The 23,753-nt window shown below is 39.8% G+C and overlaps 1 protein-coding gene across 3 annotated transcripts in view; it reads right to left on the minus strand.

Annotated features, from left to right (window-relative positions):
- TBC1D4 (TBC1 domain family member 4) overlaps positions 1-23,753 on the minus strand; it is a 221,600-nt gene that overhangs the window by 82,494 nt on the left and 115,353 nt on the right. The gene's annotated exons all lie outside the window — the stretch shown is intronic.

Raw genomic sequence — 23,753 nt, forward strand, 5'->3', positions numbered from 1 at the left:
TCCGGAGCCTGTGCTCCGCAACGGGAGAGGCCACAACGGTGAGAGGCCCGCGTACCGCAAAAATAAATAAATAAATAAATAAATAAATAAATAAATAAAGCATAAACTTAAATTACACTATCGGACATAGTGATTTAAGGATAAGATTGGAACTTTCTATCACTTTTATACTTTCTCCTTTTAAATGTATTCGTTTCCTAAAAACAAAACCATGAAACTATACAGGCCACTGCAACCTTTAATAAATCATCATAACATAACCTTTGAGTACTTTTAAAATGTATTATAAGGGATCAAAAGGTTAAAAATTAAATTTAAATATAAAAGTAAAGTGTAACATGCTAAGGTACCAACCACGACTGAGATAAATAAATTATTTAATTAAATTATTATGAGCCTCAGCTGAAAGGAACCAAAGCTTCAACAATGAGGCTAAAATTAACTTTCTGGATGAAGAGGTTAAAATCCAGACACCCCTCACCAGCATTAGCCATCAGGGAAAATGCAAATATAGACCACAGGAAGATACTATTTCATATCTATTAGAATGGCTAACATCCAAAAGTCCAAGTGGGGCTTCCCTGGTGGCGCAGTGGTTAAGAATCCGCCTGCCAACTCAGGGGACACGGGTTCGAGCCCTGCTCCAGGAAGATCCCACATGCCGCAGAGCAACTATGCCCATGCGCCACAACTACTGAGTCTGCAAGCCACGACTACGGAAGCCAGCGCGCCTACAGCCCGTGCTCCGCAACAAGAGAAGCCACCGCAGTGAGAAGCCCGGGCACCGCAACAAAGAGTAGCCCCCGCTTGTCCCAACTAGAGAAAGCCCGCGCACGGCAACAAAGACCCAATGCGGCCAAAATTTAATTAATTAATTTGAAAGTCCAAGTACCCGCAAGGATGTGGAGCAACAGGAACTCTCATACACTGTGTGCAGAAATGTAAAATGGCCCAGATACCTCAGGAGTTTGGCAGCTGCCTGGGAGTTAAACATAGATCTCACAACCCAGTCATTCCACTCCGAGAGATTTAGGTGAAAGCCCTGAAAACGTATGTCCACAAAAAGGCTTGTACACAGGGCTTCCCTGGTGGCGCAGTAGTTGAGAGTCCGCCTGCCGATGCAGGGGACATGGGTTCGTGCCCCGGTCCGGGAAGATCCCACGTGCCGCGGAGCGGCTGGGCCCGTGAGCCATGGCCGCTGAGCCTGCACGTCCGGAGCCTGTGCTCTGCAACAGGAGAGGGCACCGCAGTGAGAGGCCCACGTACCAAAGAAAAAAAAAAAAAAAAAAAGGCTTGTACACAAATATTCATAGATGCCTTAGTCACGATACCCCCAAACTGGAAACAACCCGAATATTCATCGACAAGTGAATGCTCACTAATTGTCAGGGAAAACCACGATAAAATATCACCTTACACTTGACAGGATGACTATCATCAAAAAGACAAGATATAACAAGTACTGGGGGAGGATGTGGGAAAAAGGAAACCCTTGTGCATTGTTGGTAGGAATGTAAATTGGTGCAGTCACTTTGGAAAACAGTATGGAGGTTCCTAAAATATTAAAAATAGAACTACCATATCATCCAGCAATTCCACTTCTGGGTATATATTCAAGAGAAACAAAATCACTCTCTCGAAAAGATACCTGCACCCTCATGTTCATCACAGCATTATTCACAATAGTCAAGACATGGAAACAATCTAAGTCCACCTAAGTGTCCGTCAAAAGATGAATGGATAAAGAAACTGTGATAAATATTATTTAGCCATAAAAAAGGAAATCCTGCCATTTACGACATGGATGGACCTTGAGGGCATTATGCTAACTGAAATAAGTCAGACTGAGAAAGGTAAATACTGTATGATCTCACTTATATGTGGAATCTTAAAAAAAAAAAAACCTCATAGATAAAGAGAACAGATTGGTGATTGCCAGAGGCAGGGGAGGGAGGAATGGGAATGGATGAAGGTAGTAAAAAGGTACAAACTTCCAACTATAAGATAAATAAGTTCTGGGGATGTAATGTACAGCATGGTGGCTAGAGTTAATAATACTATATTGTATATTTGAAACTTGCTAAGAGAGTAGATCTTAAAAGTTCTCACAAGAAAAAAAATCTATAACCATGTGAAGTGAGTGATGTTAATTAAACTTATGGTAATCATTTTGCAATATATACATGTATCAAATCATTAAGTTGCACTCCTTGAACTAAATACAATGCTGTATGTCGATTATATCTCAATAAAACTGAAGAAAAAAGTGAAAGGATGAACAAAAGATGGTACATTCATACAAAATGAAATACAACTCATTATCTCTCATCTGGTTTTCTGCAATAATCTTTTAACTGGTGTCCCTTGCCCCCTTCAATCTACTCTCAAAAGTAGAAAGGATTCCTTTTTAAACTTGTCATGTTGCTCATCTGCAAATCCTCCAAGCTCCCCATTTCATTAAGAGTAAAAGACAAAATCCCTACAATGTCCTATAGGGCCCTCACCCTCTGCATTTGACATACATATAGATTAAATGTGCACTGTGGCTACACATCTTCCATGTGACCTTCAGACAGTCGACCTGGATTTCGTCTTTTCCTTCTCACCTCGTTTCCTCTGACCTTACTCCTCCCAGCAACCCTCTCTCACTCACTCTGCTCCAGCCCCACTCGCTTCCTGGCTACTCTTTGAACATGCCAGGCAGACTCCTCCCTCAAGGTCTCTGAACTCCAAGTCCGCCCCCAGATAACTGGACGGCTCCCTCCTCATCTCGTTTAAATCCATGCTCTAATGTCACCTTGAGGCAACATCCATCCCCTAAACCAAAACACACACACACAGAGACACACTCTGACACAGCCAGCATTCCCCCGGAATTTTCCCCCATTTTATTACTCTCTATAGCACTTACCTCTTTTAACATTCTGTGTAACTGATTTGCTAGAATGTAAGCCCTAGGAGGGTGGTGATTTCTGTTTCTTTTCCCACATTTTTTCCTTGTATCCCCAAAGCCTAGAGTAAGTCCTGGTACAAAGTAGATCCTCAATATGTGGACTGGGGGGAAAAAAAATTTTTGGTAATTTCTACCTTTGGAAAAGAGAGATCATCTTATATGCAGGGTTGCTTCACATTCAGACATACAAGGTATTTCTTCCAATATTCTAGCACCAATTCTAAAACCAGAATTTCTTCTCTTTCACATAACTCTTTGGGATATACTGCCAGAACATTCACAGTTTAAAAATCACAAGACTTTCAGCTTGCTAGTAGAGTATTTCCTATGAAAGAATAAAGTCCAAATGCTATAGTTTCAATGACTCACCCCAAACATTGGACATATCTCCAGGGAAGTCAGATGCTTTGTACTAACACATGATCAACAACCTTAGACCTCTGTCATTTTGTTTTTGCCTTAGTGTCTGACAAGGGCCAAAGCTATGGAGACTGACCTAGACATTCAACCCTGAAAAAAGTACAATGATTCTCGTGGGTGAGGCAAAACCCTAAAACAGATGGCTCCCTCCTTCCTCACTAACCATATTTCGTTAAATACTTTTCATCTGATTTTACAACCCTAGTGCACCTAAATTTCCAAAGCGTCTCTATGGAGTGCAGAATAAGAAATATTATCTGTCGGATTTTTTTTTAACCTGCAGAATTTTGATCTTGTCACAAATATTTTAATGAGTATTAGAGTTAATTCTATCAAGACTGAAAATAAAGTCAGTTTGACCTTAGTTGTATCAATTCCTCTATATTATAAGTTTGTACTTTTTCTCATGGAGAGCTGTTATGTGAAGAACTGATTACTGGCTGAATTCCTATAGTCTCACAGGACATTTCCCTGTGACCACAGGTAGAAGCTCAATACCTAAATATAATTCAGTTAATGACCCAGTTCATAGAAGCAAAGCTTATCATCTTGACTAAACTGAGTAGGTAATTTAATCTTCCAATAATTTGAATTGTTAACTGCACCATAAAACATAGATTCTAGTTGCCTTTAATATCTTCTCTCAGGTCATGACTAAACGCAGCTTTCAATGACCTGCAAAGAGGCTGGCCTGTGAAACTGATCTAACAACATTCAGCTCTGTTATTGCTTATAAGTGGAACACACACATGTAAGTTAACAATACACAGCCCCTGCCTACACACTCAGAGCCCATACCAGAAGGGACACACTGATAAAGAAAGGACAGTAGAATATCCACAGTGGGAAACTGAGTTATCAGAGAACCATGAAGACTTCCTGAGACATTTATTTGAGATCAATCAGAAGCAACACAAGAGAAACACAAAAGCTCTATCCAGGGGCTTCCCTGGTGGTGCAGTGGTTGAGAATCTGCCTGCCAATGCAGGGGACATGGGTTCAAGCCCTGGTCTGGGAAGATCCCACATGCCGCGGAGCAACTAGGCCCCTGAACCACAACTACTGAGCCTGCGCGTCTGGAGCCTGTGCTCCACAACAAGAGAGGCCGCGATAGTGAGAGGTCCGCACACCGCAATGAAGAGTGGATCCCACTTGCCGCAACTAGAGAAAGCCCTCGCACAGAAATGAAGACCCAACAGAGCCAAAAATAACATAAATAAATAAATAAAAAGTTTTTTAAAAAATGCTTCCCTGAAACCAATTCAGGAGTTTGGGTTTAAAAAAAAAAAAAAAATCTCTATCCAGTACTTGCACATACACAAGACATTTTGGGAAAACACTATTCTCCTATAGGACAGTGTTAACTGACATATATTTAGATTTTGATTTAGATGTGTTTTTGAATGAATTTGACTCCTTGCATGTATCACATCTTTCAACGTCTTTTTTTCTCTTTACCGTTAATGCTATAAGCTCCTAAGTGAAAGACTGAGTTGTGGTGATTTTGTGTCTTACTAGAGTTCTTCCATATGACCACTGGGAGAGAATTCTGTGCTCAGAAAAAACTGAGTGACAGTTGTCAGCAAACAAAAATATACAAATAGTGAACAACCACCTAGAATCCTGATGAAAGCTCTCCAGGATTGAGATGGGGTTAGTAAACTCCTGTTGATAACACAAGAGAGATCTGGCACTCCTCAGAATACAGAGCTGAGGCTTTCCACTCTGCTCAGTGCTCACCCCAACTAGGAAGTGAATGTGTGTTGCAAGAATGTCTTCAGATGCTAGGAGACACCTCAAGCTACACGCTCGGGGTTCGTACTCTAGTTATTAGTACTCTGGCTACGAATAATGCAACTGCTTAGAATCTGCCTACGTCTCACAGAGTCTGATGAAAATTCAATGCCAATTCAAGGCAAAGTTTTTATTGTATGGCAGCATATAATTTTAACACAAAATAACAATAATGAGAAGGGAGTTAATGATCCCTCTACCCAGGAATTAAGAGATTTCTTCTCTCTCCCCTGATCTGCCAGGAATTTGTGTCATTCTGCTTTCTAGAGTTTCCTTGCCAGTAAAGTAAGGGATGAGAAAGATGCTCAACAAGATCTCACCTAAATCCAAATTTCTATGGGTTTATTTTAGCATTGATGTCAATATAGGAACAAAATAATGTACATTAAAAGAAGATGGAAGGGGGCTTCCCTGGTGGCGCAGTGGTTGAGAGTCCGCCTGCCGATGCAGGGGACACGGGTTCGTGCCCCGGTCCAGGAGGATCCCACATGCCGCGGATCGGCTAGGCCCGTGAGCCACAGCCATTGAGCCTGCGCGTCCGGAGCCTGTGCTCTGCGATGGGAGAGGAGGCCACAGCAGTGAGAGGCCCGCATACCGCAAAAAATAATAATAATAATAAAATAATAAATAAAAGAAGATGGAAAATCATCTCTAGTATTAAGCCAGAAATATTGTAAGTCATTGACATTATTCACTTCCATTGACACACAATAACCAATTTCAACAAGCGATAAAATAAATGGGGCTTTTTTCAAATGTCTCATGATATTTAGAAAAAGCACAGGGCCACCTTTGGCTAGTATTCTGTCCTTACACCTTCAGTGATCTCACTAAAAGAATATAAGTTCAAGTATCAAAATTCAGACATTAAAGCAATTCCTCACTCTAGAGAAAAGAAAAATTGCCACTAGATTCCTGGATGTCAGGCTGTTGTTTCTCATTAATTAATTATCATAATTAGTTATCACATTCCAAGAAATCCAATGGTATTGTAAAAACTACACTTCACCTGACTTCACAAGGAAATAAATTCTACAAGTACCACACACTGATGTTTAAAGTCCTAAGCAAACCCAAGGGAAAGAAGTCTGGATACTGAAAAAGCACAAAGGAAAGATACCTTTGGTCAGGAAGCAAGCTGAAATTTGGAGTCGTCCTCCAAGAGCAGTGAATATGCCAAACTGATGTAATCCTTAGTATTAGCTCTCTGTCGCACTTAAGAAGTTCTCTTTCATTCCAGATAAGCCAGCAGTAATTTTGCTGCATTTGTTCAAGTCAATGTTATCACTGTGCAGCCAATTATAAAACTTCCCGGGAATAACCGTTATTGCTTCAAAAGTAAAGTATTTCCTGACTCTGCAATCAGGAAACACACTGATTGTTCAGGGCTAAAGAACAGACTCTCTAGCTTTCTTTAAAAAGAAACATTTTAAATTTGAGTACCCCTGTCTTTCTTATGCTGTTTAAATAATCACGTGTCCAAGGCTTATTAATTATGAAGGTAGGAGAAAATCAATCTATAATACAATGTCTTCTTTCTTCATAGAGTTCATTGATAAACAGATGAACTTCAGCAAACATTTAAAAATGGATACAAATATGAATATGAAAATAAGCCTCTTAGGACATATTTAAAGCAAAAAAAATAACTGGGTAAATTCTTTCACAATGGACATGAGCTTGGCTGCTTGACTCATTATTAATCTTTTTATAATAATTATAGTAGGCACAGCAAGATTTTGATAAGCCCAAAAAAGAGGGAAAAGGTGTAAAAAACAGTTGAGGAAAAAATACTAGGAAACATTTCAAGTAAATTGCAAAAACCCTGCCAAATGAGAAGAATTCATCATTTAAACTAGTCTCAATCAAAGAGAGACAGTAAGGAAAAGAAATGTATTTGCTTTGGAAGTAATACATGCCATTAGGGGACGGATAGATTTCCTTTCTAATTCTGTTTTACTTAAGAAACTATTAAGATCAGTTCAGCATTTTGAGAAAAGACTGATTTGCTTTTGGAAGATATATACGTGCCATGAAATAGTTCATTTACATTAAGGAAAAAAATCACCATTATTTAAGAACCCATGAAGATGTTCCAGCCCCAGTTACTTTGGAAGAACACTCAGTCTGTGTTGTCATTTTTAAGGTGACGTTGTCTGACAATCTCAATAAGAAATAAAACTGATTTTTAAACCATTTTCACTTTTATCCAAAAGTACTTCAGTGATTCTTTAATATATAAACTATTATTTTAAAGTAAACCTTACACAGTAAAAAAGAGGTCTAATTATCACTAGGTCTAGAGTCAAAATCGACTGGAATAATGCAGTGGTCTTAAAATCACAGAATTTAAAAGTTGAAGGCACTCTTATGGAATCACCCGTCCCCACTATCTTGTTTTACAGATGGGGAAACAAACGGTTTACATTAAAAGTTCAACCATAGGGCTTCCCTGGTAGCACAGTGGTTAAGAACCCACCTGCCAATGCAGAGGACACGGGTTAGAGCTCTGGTGGGGGAAGATCCCACGTGCTGCGGAGCAACTAAGCCCGTATGCCACAGTTACTGAGCCTGCGCTCTAGAGCCCATGAGCCACAACTACTGAGCCCACGAGCCACAACTGCTGAAGCCCATGCACCTAGAGCACATGCTCTGCAACAAGAGAAGCCACCGCAAGGAGAAGCCCGCACACCACAAGGAAGAGTAGCCCCCGCTCACTGCAACTAGAGAAAGCCCGCATGCAACAAGACCCAGCGCAGCCAAAAATAAATAAATAAAATAAATAAATTTATAAAAGAGAAAAAAAGTTAAACCATGAAAGAATAATGAGATTACAAGTAACGAGACTCTTTGGCGCCAAAGAAAGCAAGAATATCTCTACTACTTACACTGCAGTCATACAATTGCTTGGGTTTGAGTCTTGGGCTTCAGCCAAGACAGTTTCCTCTCAGATTAGGCTTTGGTTCTTAGATATTCTCAGCCCCTTTGCTCCAAACTCATTTTTGGCTCAGTGCTTCTCTGTTGTTTCCTGGTGGCCTCTGAGTTAGTTCAAGCATCAGAGAGAGAAATTCCCTGAACTTCCTACCAAGTTCTCCCGTCCTATTCTGTCTCACTGCTCTTATCTTTGAATACCTTCTCCGAAAGATATGACTTGTGCCTTTATGACCGTTCAAAATTTGAAGAAGTGATCAGATGTAAAATAAACGAGGGTAACTCACAGGAAATCCGGGGCCTTATAATTCTGATTAAGAGAATGGAATGTCCTCAGTAGTGGCTGAGTTTAGTGCTACAGAGAAATAAGACAGAAGATGGGGTGGGTGAGAAGTTAGATGGCAAAGGACAGACAAGGACAGTGCTTTTCAATTCCCCTTTCAAAAGCAAACTCATTCTTTTAAAAGTGGATTACTCAGGACTTCCCTGGTGGTGCAGTGGTTAAGAATCTGCCTGCCAATGCAGGGGACACGGGTTCAAGCTCTGTTCTTGAAAGATCCCACATGCCATGGACCAACTAAGCCCGTGTGCCACAACTACTGAGCCTGTACTCTAGAGCCCGTGAGCCACAACTACTGAAGCCCGCGCACCTAGAGTCCGTGCTCTGCAACAAGGAGAAGCCCACGCACCACAACAAAGAGTAGCCCCCGCTCGCTGCAACTAGAGAAAGCCTGCACACAGCAACAAAGACCCAATGCAGCCAAAAATAATTAATTAATTAATTTTTTTAAAAGTGGATTAGTCCACAGCATGGCATATTAGAAAAGTACATAACATGCAATTAGAGGTCTAGAGTTTAAAGCCCCATTCCGTTATCTATGATTATCTGTAGAAAAGACACCATATCCTGGTTTTTCATCTGCAAAATTGGAATCACAATGTTTATGTCAAAGGTAACCTGGGAAAATTAAACTAAAAGTGCAAATGTGCCTGACACAGTGCTAGGACAGTGAAAACATTCAACAATGTTTAATTAAATCTAAAATGTAAGTCTGACTTGTACTGTGTAAGGAGATGAAGGAAGTGAGAAGCTGTTGCTAAATTAAAAAACATTGCCTTTGTGAAAGTTAAATTGTAGTAGGGGGTATAGAATTAATAAGTAAAACATAAAGGATTTGAGATAGTAAAAACTGCCAATGAGAAAAATAATGCCCAGAAGGGGGGACAGAAAATTTGGAGGGGGTGGCAGAACAGCTGCAATTTTAGAGAAAGGTGTCTCTATAAAATATTTGAGTAAAAACCTGAAGTCAGCAAGAAGGTGAGCCATACAGATATCTGAGGGAGGAACATTCCAGGCAGATAGCACACCAAGTACGAAGGCCATGAAGCAGAAATTCGCCTGGCATGTTCAGGGAACAGTGAGGAGTCCATGTGGCTGGATGCGAGTGAGGCAGCAGATTACTGAAGAGGCCACTGTGGGGAACAGGGGCATCTAAATCATGCAGGACCTTGAAAGGACTCTGGCTTTTACTCTTGGTGAGACAGATAGCCATTGCAGAGTGCTGAGTTACATGTTTAAAGAATCCCTTTGCCTGCTGTATGGAGAACAGATGGCAAGGATAAGGGGGCAGAAGCCTACTGCACCCAGGATGAGGCAACGGTGGTTCACAGAAGAACAGCAAGGGACGGGGTAAGAAGAAGCAGGCTTCTGAATATAATTTTAAAGGCACAGTCAACATGATTTGGGGATAGATCTAACGTGGATTGTAAAAGAAGGAGAGGAGGCATGGATGAACTTTATGGGTTTTGGCCAGAGGAACTAGAGTGAGGGATGGGGATGGCTTAAGAGAGTAGGAGCTTAGCTTTGGATTGTTAGTTTTGAGAAGCTTACAGACATCCAACGGGTGATGTCAGTAGGCAGTTGAGTACATGGAGCTCAGGGGTGAGGACAGAGCTGAGAAAGAAAAATTGGAAGATATTAGCATATAAATAGCATGTAAAGCCATGCAATTAGAGGAGTCCATCAAAAAAGTGTGCACAGATGACACAGAGAGACAGAGCAAGAGGGAGAGAGACATGGTGAGCTAGGCAGAGAGAGAAATATCTCCAGGAACCAAGCCCTGAGGCGCACGATGACTATAGTTTAGGAGATGGAGAGATATGAGCAAAGGAAAATACATCAAGAGACACAGGTAAAACCAGAAATGAATGGTATCCAGAAGCCAAGAAAGAAAGGTTTCCAAGAAGGAGGGGGTAAGCACTATGAGATCATAGGTGACTTTGACAAGAAAAGTTTTGGTGGCACTTAGGGCAAAAGCCTTACTGGAGTAGGTTTGAAAGAAAATTTTAGGAACAAAATCCAAAACATTAGGTACAGACAAGCTTTTAGGGCTGTAGCTAGAGGTACAAGTGAGTCAAAAGAGGGTTCTCTTATAGATGGGAGAAATGACAGCTTCCAATAGAGAATTTCCAACAGTGAAGGGGAAATTGATGCTGTAGAGAAACAGAGTAGCACTGCAAGCAACATCTTTAAGTAGGCAAGAGGGGACAGTGGAAGACTTTGAACTGACCCAGGGCATGGAAAGTTCATCTCAAAAGGTGCAAATGCAGGAAGACATAGTGGTGGGAGTTTGGAGAATTTGTCCTCTGACTGCTTTAATTTCTCAGTAAAACTGAAAGCATAATCATCACCTGAGGTAAGGATGGGGAAGAAGATCAAATGAGTATTGATCAGTAAACATTTAATTTAATTCAAGTCTGACTGTAGGCAAAATTGTGAGGTGATGGTATCTTGAGAGCCCTCAAGCTTCACTTTCTGTGTTCGGATGATGTGGAAATGTGACTTCTACAACTCCTTCATGGAGACATTGCATTTTAACCTAAGTTTTAACTTGAGAACTGAAGTATCTTAGATGAAACTCAGGAATCAACCAGAAATTAGAAGAGAGGTTTTTGCACCCTGAAATGAAACAATGCACGTAAACAGTGTTTTCTGCCTAGGATGAGATTGGGAGCCAACCTTGTCAGTAACAGTTGTATAAGAAATGAATTTTGGAAAAAGTTCACGTGTGGTAGGGAAAAAAAGTGTTCTGTACCTTACCAAAATAAGAATAACACAGTTTGATTATACAATATTTGTGTCACTTGTGAAAAATAATTCTATATTTCTTTTTTTGGACATGGATATTTATACAGATATGACCAAAAAAGGTGAAGTAAGCAGAGTCACCAATGCAAGAAAATCAAACTTCTTACAAACATGTAATCAAGAAAGTTAATCTCTTACTTTCTAACTATAGAAACACGGAATAGGGGCATCTAAGAAACAATCCTGAAAAGCTGTTATTTATTACCTTATGCTGGCACTATGAAACCCCCTTTCAAATGCAGCAATATCCCTCTACCCAACCACAAAGCACTTTCAATGTGAGATCAACCTACTACCTGTTTATTCGACAGAATGCTTTGTATTCATCAAATCAGTCCTATTATTTGCTTAATGCTCACATTTTTAAAAATATACAATTCAAAATCAGTAAACCTCTAGCCAGGGTAACTAAGAAGAGAGGACACAAATTACTAATATTAGAAATGAAAGAGGGGACATCGCTACAGATCCCATGGAAATTAAAAGCATAATAAAAGAATACTATGAACAACTCCATGACCAGAAATTCGATATCCTAGATGAAATGGACCATTTCCTTGAATGCTACAATCTGCCAAAATGCATACAAGAATAAATAAATGATCTGAATAGGCCTAAATCGAATCAATAGTTAATAATCTTCTAAAACAGAAAGCACCAGGCTCAGATGGATACACTGGTGAATTCTGTCATTTAAGAACAAAATGATACCAATCCTCCATAATCTCTTTCAGAAGATAGAAGCAGAGAAAATACTTCCTAATTCATTCTATGAGGCCAGCATTACCTTAATATCAAAACAAGACAAAGACAGTATGAGAAAACTACAGCCCAATATCTCTCATGAATATAGATGCAAAAATCCTTAACAAAATACTAGCATACCAAATCCAGAAAAGTATAAAATGAATTATATACCAGGACCAAGTAGGATCTATCCCAAGTATGTAAAGGTGGTTCAACATTCAAAAATCGATTAATGTAATCTATCACATCAACAGACTAAAAAAAAAAAAAAAATCACATGATCATGTCAATAGAAGCAGAAAAAGCATTTGACAAAATCCATCACCCATGGTAAAAACTCTCAAGAAACCAAGAATACAGGAATAGAGGGGAATTTCTTCAACAATCTAGAAAAAAATCTACAGCTAGCATCATATTTAATGGGGAGAAACTCAAAGCTTTCCCACTGAGATCCAGTACACGGCAAGGATATACTCTCTCAACATTCTTTTTCAACATCATACTAGAAGTCCTTGCTAATAGGCAAGAAAAGGAAACTAAAGGTATACAGATTGGAAGGGAAGAAATAAAACTGTCTGTTCTGAGATGACATGATTGTCTGTAGAAAATCTGAAATAAAAATTTACCAAAAAAACAGCCTCTAGGTCCATCCACATCTCTACAAATGACCCAATTTCATTCCTTTTTATGACTGGTAATATTCTATTGTATATATGTACCACATCTTCTTTATCCATTTCTCTGTCAATGGGCATTTAGGTTGCTTCCATGACCTGGCTATTGTAAACAGTACTGCAGTGAACATTGGGGTGCATGTGTCTTTTTGACACATCATCACCTGGAACACCTCCTGGAACTAATAAGTGATTATAGTAAGGTTGCATGATACAGGGTTAATATACAAAAGTCAATTGCTTTCCTATATGCCAGCAATGAACAAGTGAATTTTGAAATTAAAAACACAATACCATTTACATTAGCACCCCAAACGTGAATATTTAGGTAAAAAATCTAACAAAATATGTATAAGATCTATATGAGACCTACAAGACTCTGATGAACATGATCAAGGTAAAGCTAAATAAATGGAGAGATATTCCATGTTCATGAGTAGGAAGACTTGATATTGTCCAGATGTCAACTTGATCTATAAATTCAATGCAATCACAGTCAAATCCCAGCAAGTTGTTTTACAGACATTGACAAACTTATTCTATGGTGATATGGAGAGGCAAGCAACCCAGAATAGCCAACACAATATTAAAGGAGAAGAACAAAGTTGAAGGACTGATGCTATCTGATTTCAAGATTTACTATAAAGCTATGATAATCAAGACAGTGTGGTATTGGCAAAACAACAGACAAATAGATTCATGAAACATAATAAAGAGCCCAGAAATAGTCTCACATAAATATAGTCAACTGATCTTTGACAGAGGAGTAAAGACAACATAACGGAGCAAAGATAGCCTCTTCACAAACGGTTCTGGAATGACTGGACATCCACATGCCAAAAAAAATTTATCTAGACACAGACATTAAACCCTTTACAAAAATTAACTCAAAATCTAGAAAACCCAGATGACCTTGGGTATGGTGATGCCTTTTTAGATACAACACCAAAGACACAGTCTATGAGCCAAAGCAATATTGAGGGGGAAAAAAAGAGCTGGAGGAATCAGACTCCCTGACTTCAGACTATACTACAAAGTTACAGTAATCAAGACAATATGGTACTGCCTCAAAAACAGAAATATAGATCAGTGAAACAGGATAGAAAGCCCAGAGATAAACCCACTCACCTATGGTCAACTAATCTATGACAAAGGAGGCAAGGATATATAATGGAGAAAAAACAGTCTCTTCAGGAAGTGGTGCTGGGAAAACTGGACAGCTACATGGAAAAGAATGAAATTAGAACACTTCCTAACACCATACACAAAAACAAACTCAAAATGGATTAGAGACCAGACACTATGTAATAAGACCAGACACCATAAAACTCTTAGAAGAAAACATAGGAAGAACACTCTTTGACATAAATCACAGCACGATCTTTTTTGACCCACCTCCTAGAGTAATGGAAATAAAAACAAAAATAAACAAATGGGACCTAATGAAACTTAAAAGCTTTTGCACAGCAAAGGAAACTATAAACAAGACGAAAAGACAACACTCAGAATGGGAGAAAATATTTGCAAAGAAATCAACGGACAAAGGATTAATCTCCAAAATATATAAACAGCTCATGAAGCTCAATATTAAAGAAAAAACAACCCAATCAAAAAATGGACAGGAAAAAAAAAATGGGCAGAAGACCTAAATAGACATTTCTCCAAAGACATACAGATGGCCAAGAAGCACATGAAAAGCTGCTCAACATCACTAATTATTAGAGATATGCAAATCAAAACTACAATGAGGTATCATCTCACACCAGTCAGAACGGGCATCATCAGAAAATCTACAAACAACAAATGCTGGAGAGGGTGTGGAGCAACAGGAACTTTCATACATTGCTGGTGGGAATGAAAAATGGTTCAGTCATTTTGGAAGACAGTTTGGTGTTTTCTTACAAAACTAAACATACTGTTTTTTTTAACAAAACTAAACATACTCACGATACGATCCAGCAATCTCACTCCTTGGTATTTACCCAAAGAAGTTGAAAACTTATACCCACAAAAAAATAACTGGCACACAGAGGTTTTAAGCAGGTTTATTCATAATTACCAAAACTTGGCAGCGACCAAGATGTCCTTCAGGAGGTGAATGAATAAATAAACTGTCATACATCCAGACATTGGAACATTATTCAGGGCTAAAAAGAAATGATCTATCAAGCTATGAAAAGACATGGAAGAAACTTAAATGCATATTACTAAGTGAAAGAAGCCAATCTGAAAAGGCTACATATTGTATGACTGCAATTATATGACATTCTGGAAAAGGCAAAACTATAGGGACAATAAAAAAGTTCAGTGGTTGCAGGGATGGGGATGGCAGACGAAAAGCACAGAGAATTTTATGACAGTGAAAATACTCTCTGTGATACTGTAATGATGGATATATATCATTATAAATGTGTCAATACCCAAAATGTTCAACACCAAGAGTGAACCCTAAAAAAAAAGAGTGAACCGTAAGGTAAACTAGGGACTTTGGGTGATTATAATGTGTCAGTGTAGGCTTATGTTTGGTAACAAATGGACAATTCTGGAGAGTGATGCTGATAATGGAGGAGGCTATGCATGTGGCAAGGCAGGGGGGTATACAGGAAATCTCTGTACCTTCCTCTCTATTTTGTTGTGGATGGACCTTAAAATTGCTCTAAAGAAATAAACTTTTATTTTAAAAAGTATACAGTTCAAGGACTTCTCTGGTGGTGCAGTGGTTAAGAATCCGCCTGCCAATGCAGAGGACATGGGTTCGAGCCCTGGTCCGGGAAGATCCCACATGCCATGGAGCAACTAAGCCCGTGTGCCCCAACTACTGAACCCGTGTGCCCCAACTACTGAAGCCCACGCACCTAGAGTCCATGCTCCACAACAAGAGAAGCCATCGCAGTGAGAAGCCCACGCACTGCAACGAAGAGTAGCCCCTGCTCACCACAACCAGAGAAAAGCCACTAAGCCCGTGTGCCACAACTACTGAACCCATGTGCCACAACTACTGAAGCCCGCACACCTAGAGCCCGTGCTCCACAACAAGAGAAGCCACCACAATGAGAAGTCCACGCACTGCAACGAAGAGTAGCCCCTGCTCACCACAACCAGAGAAAAGCCCGCGCACAGCAACGAAGACCGAACACGGCCAAAATAAATACATAAATAAATTAAAACTTACTTAAAAAAAAAGAGAAAGTATTCAGTTCAATACTATTTGTATTTACTCCAACAAACACTAGAGGGAGCTTTCTCACATGAACTAGTTTACCTAAGCAAAAAATTTTTTAAAAAATGAAAAGGTTTTTTATAAAACTGAAACAATGCCACTGTTTATAAAATATCATTACCACTGTTCCCATATTAGTCTTAGAATATTAACCACTGCTAAGTAAATTAACTGGAATTTTAACTGATTAGACAAGTTTGGCAATAAAATTAATAAGTTAATAAAATAAAGTTAAACTGAAAAAATTAGAGTATATCAATATCAGCCCTTGATAACATTTAATCTGTCAGACATTTTCAAACAGGACATAATAAACATAATAAGAAAGATACGTCTTGATTCTTCATCACGATATGTGAAAGTATGGTCATCGAAACAAAATGCTAAAACGGGACACTGGATAAGTAGTTTTAACTTATGAAATGTCTGAACTCTTGAGAAGAGAGCCTTTTGAGCAATGGTTGGTTGTGAAATGTAATGGGTCTCTGGGAAAGAGGCAAGAGAGGTTAAATCCAGAGGGACCTGGACGTGACAAGCTCAAGCTGAGATCAGGTGATAAAGCTGTAATGTTATCAAAAAGCAAAAACTGCCGTGAGTTTCTCAGAAACCTATTTTTGTCCTGGCCTTCCGTATTATTTCAGATATTTATACCCCTACAGGAGTGGTGAACGAGCATCTTGCGAATGAGAATAATCCGACATTCTTGAACTTTTATTCAGCGGCATCAGTGACTTGTAGACATTATTAACCCCTAAATGTGTGAATGTCTCCCTTTTTCAAAGAGGAAAAGTCCTAACCCACCACTACCCAAGGATAAAAAGGAAAACATACATTTGCCGCTCTCCAGAACTAGGCTGGAAGGAAGGGCAATCACAAGGAAACAGATGCCAGATCTCTAATCTGACTTGCCCTTCCCGTGGGTGAAAGGAAAAGCTCGTCTCCGCATAATGACCGCTCACCTTGGAGCGCCCTTCTGTGCCACCTCCAACCCTCACAGTGGAGGTAAAACTCCCGAAAACAACATGAGTCACAATGGACTGATGCTCCTGGTGAAATGAAAAATTAACACAATGAAATCTTTCTTCTTTTTAAATAAATTTACTTATTTATTTTTGGCTGAATTGGGTCTTCGTTGCTGCGCGCGGGCTTTTCTCTAGTTGTGGCGAGCAGAGGCTACTCTTCGTTGTGGCGCAGGGGCTTCTCGTTGCAGTGGCTTCTCTTGTTGTGGAGCATGGGCTCTAGAGTGCAGGCTCAGTAGTTGTGGCTTGTGGGCTCAGTAGCTGTGGCACACGGGCTTAGTTGCTCCACCGCATGTGGGATCTTCCCGGACCGGGGCTCGAACCCGTGTCCCCTCCATTGGCAGGTGGATTCTTAACCACTGTGCCACCAGGGAAGTCCTACAATGAAATCTTGCATCAAGACTTGCCTTTTGGGCCTGCATTCCTTCTTTCTGCTTGGGACATGGTGAATTTACCGAGAACAGTTTCTGATCAGAGAAAACTTTTTTTTTCAGAGCTGATACAGGCTGTTTAAAGATATTCTTCTTTGTTCATTAAATATCAAATAAATCCCCCCCTCCCCTTCTTTGTGTGATCCGGCTAAATGATACCCAAGGAAAGCATATAATGGTTTAGGTGATACAAACCACCCCAGTTTCCTGTTACCTTTGATTGAAGAAATCAATGAAATGCTTGAGCTTTTCAGACCTGGAGAAAGAACACATTCTGACTATGCACCTCACAGGCATCTGACTTAAAACCAGACTAATAAATATAGTACTCCCAAAGCAATAAACCTTTACCTTTGAGTTCTCTGAAATGTCACCAGATTGCTTGAAAGCCACCTGGATGAGTGCACTGTGTCATGACTAACCTTTGCCCAGCAGAAACACAGACTTATCCACCCTTGGACATGACCTGTGGACAGAGATCTTCTCTCCCCTTCAACAGAACTCAATCACATGACACCATTACCTTTCAATTAATTGATCTTTCATAAATTTGTTAAGATTTCAAGTAAACAGTGGTATCTCAAAGCCTCTCACCACAAAAGTATTTTTACTTATCAAATTTCATGGATGTCAAACATTTAACTGCCAAATTTTTATTCCTTGAAGGAAACTCTCACTTTAGAATTTTAAGTATTGTTAAGTGTCACAACAGAATGTGTGGCACTGAAATATTTATCATGATGTAACAGCCTTAATTTTCTAATACCCCAAATGCTTCCTCATATCTATTTCCAAAGCATTAATAATTACAGCAATGCTTCAAGGCTGACATTATAATCAACTTGACTGGAGGTAAAAGAAATTAAGGAAATCTGTTCAGTGGCAACTAATAATTGGCCTATATAGTGTGATAATGCGGCAAGAGTTAATTTTCATTAAAATTTTCCACAGGATCTATCTGAGCTGCGTCTTGCAAAAATGTGTAACTTCGAAGTCAGAAAGCAAATTCAAAGCAAACCAGCAGTCCTCATATTTTTCATACATGGATGGCTTTCAAGAAAGAATAAGATGATTCTTATCATAAATCATTTACGAAGGACTTATCAGGTGAAACAGGCACTGTTTTATCTAAATAGCACCCACCTTAATTTAGAAGAAATGGTTCTAGTGGATGCTGCCAATCCTTGCACCCTCCCCCAGCCCAATCTCCCCACCCCCACAAAGTAGGCCACAATGGAGGGCATGTAATCTCGATGGGACCAGTGACCGATATAGGGGTTGGCATGTGACCCAAGCCAAGTCAATCTGAGCAGCTCCCTAGGATTTTCCAAACAGAAGGAGAGACACAACTGTTTTCCATCTGAGGTCTCATGCTGTTGAGGAAGTTAGTCTGGTCCACAACAGATGGACACATCCCTTCACTGGAGAAAGTCAGTCTAGAGTAACACAAAATGAAACCTAGAGGAAAACAATTAAAACCAAGATTTAGCGAAAGAGATTCCTGGGGTCTCTGGCTATAGACATCCTTGGAGATGTGACTAATGATCTCTTGGTGTCCTCCAATTCTGGGGTCACTCGGGATCCTTTCATATGGGTGAGGGGTTTTCACCCTTGCCTCTAAGAGTCCTGACTAGTATACAAGTCTATGAGAATATACATCAATACAGATGTTAAAAATCTGTTAAATATTATATATAACCTGTTGAACCCAATCATTGGGACTGAGTTCATCTGCTATGACTGAAACCCAAAACAGCAGTTGATTACATAAAACAGAAGTTTATTTCCCTCTCATATAAAAGTCCAGTTGGCAGTGCAGGGCTGTTTTGTTTTGACATTGTGTCACTAAATATCAAAGACTTGGGTCCTTCTATTTTCTTGTTATGCCTTGGGGGCCTCAACCCCATTGTCCAAAATAGTGGCAACTGTATTCCAGGTAGTAGGACTAAATAAGAGAAAAAAAGAGCAAGAGGTACACACGTACACACACACACACACACACACACACAAATAATGGACAGTCTCTTTCTTATGGAAGTTTTCCTAAGGAAGTTGCCCCCCCCTCAAAAAAATCTACTTATACCCCACTGACCAGAACTAGAGGAATTTCTAGCAGCAAGAGAAGCTAAGAAACGTAATCCTGACTCTGGATGGCCACATACCTAGGTTAAAATTCTATTACTAAAGAAGAAGGGAGAACAGAAATCAGGAATAATCTTCATTCCTGTCATAACTGTCAATGATTTATCAGAAAAAAGGCATCATTCAGAGCTCATCAAAAAAAAACAAATGAAGGTTAGCTATGTCAGAGTATTTAAATCACGTAACGGTTCTAAAAAGGAACTTATGTCAAAGTTGCAGAAATATGTACTTAATAAAGAAAAGAGTAGACCAGGTGTTTCAAAAACTTCCCAAATTGAAGAAGCAGATAACCTTCTGATCAACCCCCAAAGACAGTCATGGGACTACAGCTTCTCACTCAAAGAAAACAAAGCACTGATGGCAATGCCAGTAAACTACATGGGCAGTCAACACTGAAATGTATACATATTTTTTCCTAATAAACCACGTTAGCTAGTGGTCTTTAAGTAAACTTCTACAGTTCTTTAGAGATAGCAATGGGGCAGCAACCCACAAATAACCACCTAAAACTTATTTCAACCTGTAATATACCTCTGCTTATATTATTCTGGTGCAGTTAAATAGCAGATTTCAAGGACTTAGCACAAAAAATATAACTCATTAATAATTTTTTACTGATCACATGTTGAAATTATGTTTTGGATATACTAGGCTAAAGTATACTATTAAAATTAATTTCACCTGTTTCTTTTTACCCCTTTTTAAAAAAAATCCCTGACTCAGCAAAATTTTATTGAACAAATGTTATGAGCAAGGAAGTGAAGCCGTGCACCTCAGAATGGGACTTGAACCCACATGCCAGGACTCGAACCCGGCCAAAACCCAGATTGGGCCTCAAACCCACACAGCCGGGACTCAAACCCGGCCAAAACCCACAGTCTTCCAACTGAGATCACACACCTGGTTTCTGGACTTAATGAAGCTCAGGTTCTTGAAGTCTCATCGCAGAAAGAATTCAGCAAGAGACAAAGTGATGGGTAAGAAGTGGATTTATTTAGAGAGAAACACACTCCACAGAGTGTGGACCAGCTCAGAAGGTGAGAAAGGCACCAGGGTATGGGGTTGTCAGTTTTTATAGAGGAGGGTAATTTCATAGGCAAATGAGTGGGAGGAGTATTCCAGCTATTTGGGGAAGGGGCGGGGATTTCCAGGAATTGAGCCACCGCCCACTTTTTGATCCTTATGGATCCTTGGATCTGTCACGGCGCCTGTGGGTGTGTCATTTAGCTTGCTGATGTGTTACAGTGAGTGTATTCTGAGGCTCAAGGTCTAGTGGAAGTCGACTTGTCCGCCATCTTGGACCCATTTGGGTTTAATCAGTTTATGTCATGTCCTTGGGCTATGTTATTCTTTCAAAGATTGTGCCCTGCCCCCTTCCCTCCTGTTTCATTCTCCCCTCAGAGATTTTACTCCCATATTCTTATGGGAAGCAGAAGGGCTACGGTCCCTCTTCTGTAACTGCTTCAAGGCTGAGCAGGGGCGACGACCCTGCCTGTCAGTGAGTAAAAATCTCTGGATGCCTGATCTAGGGGCGCCAGGGGCAGGACAGCTCCTTGTTTTAAGTCAGTATAGGCTGGAATCCTCGCACAGTCATCATCTTGGTGTAGAACTGTTGTAACTGCTTCCATAGACTTTCTCTCAATCTCCTTGATGATGAAGCACTTTTTGTAACAGCATCAGAGTACAAAAATATCTATAAATGACAAAACACTTAAAAGGCATGGTTTAACATCTGATTACAGTGTAATCGATAAAGAAACTTGGTTACAATAACCAGAATTATGAATGATTACATTTAGCTTAACATGCCAAATAATCCTCGTTAAATATTTCTCTCTAAGATATCTCAGGGGCCCTCGAAAGTACCCCAAAGTTAGCTAGAACAAAAGAAACTTAATTAAAATTTGATATTTGGGAAGTTTGTCAAAAAGTTTTAAAACACTTGGTCAAATAAGATCATAGGTCACTGTGGGACAATACTTATTTCTTAACCAAAGTTACAAAAGATCTCAAAAGCAAATACAGATCACTTAAAGGTAAAGAAACTCATACTATCTGTTATTAAACGCAGCATTTCAAGAAAACTTTGGAGGGATAAACTAAATCCAGTCTTGTCCCAGCCCACTCCCAACAAAATTCATTTACCCAACTAAATTTAATCCAATCTTAGAAAATCTTGATCACACACAACTTTTTTCAGTTTTTTTCTCATACCTCCCACCTTCTTTTACTAAAAACATACATCTTACTTTCCTTAAAAGTTTTTTTTTCCACATTCAGTTACTTTTCTTGTTGACAAATTTGTAACAGATAGAGTAAGGTTTCATTTGACCTCTAGTAAACCTAGGTACAACAAAAAAGTATTATACTCAACATTGAAGATTTTAAAGACATGTCTAACCAACAAGTTTAAGCCACCTTCAATACCAGATATCTGTTTAGTACTGAATATTTCCCAGATGAGATGAACCTGAAATGTATTCTGGCCATATTATTTTCTACTTCTGAGTATTTACATAAGCGCTTAATTTTTTTTTCTTTTTAATTCATCTGTATTTGTTACAATTTTTTTTTTCTTTTTTTTTTTTGCGGTATGCGGACCTCTCACTGTTGTGGCCTCTCCCGTTGCGGAGCACAGGCTCCGGACGCGCAGGCCCAGCGGCCATGGCTCACGGGCCCAGCCTCTCCGCGGCATGTGGGATCTTCCTGGACCGGGGCAGGAACCCGTGTCCCCTGCATCGGCAGACGGACTCTCGACCACTGCGCCACCAGGGAAGCCCTGTTACAACTTTTAAAGCAGAATGTGACTTGAGCACTACATCTCCCTTCACAAAACTTGCTCCAAGTCACTTTTCAAAGAGTTTACAACGTGCCTAGATAGGCTTATAATTTTGCTACTCTCAACAACACTTTTCTTTGGAAAACAAGCCCTATGTATGGAGAGTGACTCCCATCAAGTTGGTTCAGTTGAACATACTAATTTCTAGAGCCCTGGCACATGCTGTCCGTAACTACAGGTGAGGGAAGATTTAAAAAGTAAATCCCAGAAGATGAAAGTTGCTTCAAGAAGTATTTTCTTTTAAACATCAAGGTATATACTTCAGAACACTTCAGTGACAGAAGATTTGATCTACGAAAGAATCCACTTGATAGCTAAACACTTCAGACCACGAAGTTAACATAGGTTACATACACCTTACAACTACTTCAGCGCTTCATTTTTTAAAAGCCACTTAAGTAGAGCTCTTCTATGAGTTAATTTTTGGCAATACTGTACACCTACAACACACATACAGATCCATATGAACACACAAGCACAGAGGCCTCATAGTTCCCATGCCAAACTTTCAGTCCTGAGTCAGGTACAACATAAAACCCATCAGTTACAAGGGGTTAGATTCAAATTTGGCTACTGACAGATGGAACAAATCAAGGTCACCTATCTGGATGGCTAAACCCTTTTTACTAGTGTTTACAGACAAGACACTTCTTAGGATTTCTATTTATCCTTGACAAGTCAAGCTCTAAATTTTTTTTAAGCTTATTTTAACTTTATTTTTTTAACATCTTTATCGGAGCATAATTGCTTTACAATGTTGTGTTAGTTTCTGCTGTATAACAAAGTGAATCAGCTATACATATACATATATCCCCATATCTCCTCCCTCTTGCCCCTCCCTCACACCCTCCCTAGCCCACCCCTCTAGGTGGTGAGCTGATCTCCCTGTGCTAGGCAGCTGCGTCCCACTAGCTATCTATTTTACATTTGGTAGTACATGTAAATCCATGCCACTCTCTCACTTAAGTTCTAAATTGCTTTACCCTCTTTTTTAAAACTTTGCATTTAAAAAGATGGCAGAGATAAGGGTTCCTGAGAAAACGAGATAGGACACTTGCATCTCAAAGATACAGGCAAGTTCCTCCTAGAATGACTTTGTTTCCCCTTTAATACTTAAAAGCCTCTTAGGATAAATAGGGAAGGCTTTGGGAGTGGTAAAAGGATCGGTGGGCTTTGCATTATTTTTAGAGCCACACCTCTGGTCCTGTAGAGACTACATTTGTAGGACTTCCCTGGTGGTGCAGTGGTTAAGAATCTGCCTGCCAATGCAGGGGACGCGGGTTCGAGCCCTGGTCCGGGAAGATCCCACATGCCACGGAGCAACTAAGCCCGTGCACCACAAGTACTGAGCCCACTTGCCACAACTACTGAAGCCTGTGCACCTAGAGCCCGTGCTCCACAACGAGAAGCCACTGCAGCGAGAAGCCCATGCACC

The sequence above is a fragment of the Stenella coeruleoalba genome (assembly GCF_951394435.1).
Source record: "Stenella coeruleoalba genome assembly, chromosome: 18".
Taxonomy (NCBI): Eukaryota; Metazoa; Chordata; class Mammalia; order Artiodactyla; family Delphinidae; genus Stenella; species Stenella coeruleoalba.